This window comes from Vigna radiata, chromosome 3, assembly GCF_000741045.1.
Source record: "Vigna radiata var. radiata cultivar VC1973A chromosome 3, Vradiata_ver6, whole genome shotgun sequence".
In the NCBI taxonomy this organism is placed as follows: Eukaryota; Viridiplantae; Streptophyta; class Magnoliopsida; order Fabales; family Fabaceae; genus Vigna; species Vigna radiata.
Window position 1 is genome coordinate 3,499,905 of NC_028353.1, and position 1,455 is coordinate 3,501,359.

A 1,455-nucleotide genomic window follows, 5' to 3' on the forward strand; every position below is an offset into this window, starting at 1 on the left:
TGATGTTGCTTCTTTTACTCATTTATTTTCATTTTCAGTCACTGAACCAGCTTTTTCCACAATCCAGAAATGAATTTGCAAATGAAAATCCAAAACAATGGCTGTAACTGTGACTGCACCAGAATAACAACTTGATTTTGGTGGTTTCAAACCCAAATTCGTAGGGAAGTGATTCAACAGCTCATGTGACTAACCAACACAGCTTTGCTTGATGATTTTAAGCATGTTCAAACTCTTAAACAACTCGGAAACTGATTGTAACTCAAAATCACTGGTTCACTTCCATTTTTAACCAAAAAGTGATGGTTTAAAAGGCTAATCTGCATATAGGTTCATTTTTGACCAAATGAACAGTGCTAGCAACTTTCAAACATCAATTTAGACTTGCTCAAGCTTTCCAAATGCATAGAAACAGCAGATTTCCAAAATTCACCACTGTTGTACCATTTTATGCAGTAAAATGCACCAAATCACCACCAAAACCGGTTTTCTATGTGATTCAAATATTGGACAGCAAAGGAAAAGGCTCTAGAAAGTGTAATTACACAGAACTAAGCTAGAATTAAGGTGCTTAGCATGACAAAATTCAGATTAGACCAAACCAAAGATTATAGCACGGTGAAAAGCTGGATTGAAAACTGAGACAGCAAATTGCTAGTGTTTAGGCACAACCAAGCTATGCAAATTGCACTTCCTTGCTTATAATGGTTGACTACACTTTTAGCATCATTCAGCAACCTCAAACAAGTTTGTTCAAAGTAGTAGAATCAATTAAAAGCAACTTGAAACAAATTTAAGAATTAAAAACAGAAATGGACTCTGCATCAAAATTTCAAACAGCAATAAAACCAGATTTGGTTTTGGTACTTCAACTTGTATTACCAAGGTATATATACAACTTGTTTAGCACTTCAATCTCAACAAAATTGAATTAAACCCAGCAGAACATAAAAAAAAAACCAAGAAAACATAATTAAAACTGCAACAATGGTGTGCACATGACCGTGACAGTACTGGAATTGCAAAATGAAGCTGGAATTGACTCAAATAAAATGCATTCACCGTTTAAAATGAAAAACAAACATGAAAACACAATGGAAACACAAGATCAGTAATTGGAAATAACAAACAAGCACAAAACAGAATTAAAATGAATAAAACAGTGACTGATATGGACTGACAGCAGAACAACACATGTAGAATGAAAAATGGAGTAGAAAAATGGAAAGGAAACTTAGCTATAGGTGCGTGGACGACCTAAGCTCTGGATACCACTTGATGGAAGAAGGCTTCAGCTGATTCTGGTGGTGGAAGAATCAACCAGCTCGTCTTCTTGGAAGAATGAACGCAGCGGAATTATGATGATGATCGGAGGACGTAGTAACGTGTGGAAGCCACTCTAAAAAGGCGATCGATGGCTGGAATGGAGAAGATGTAATGATTTGGTGATGAAGA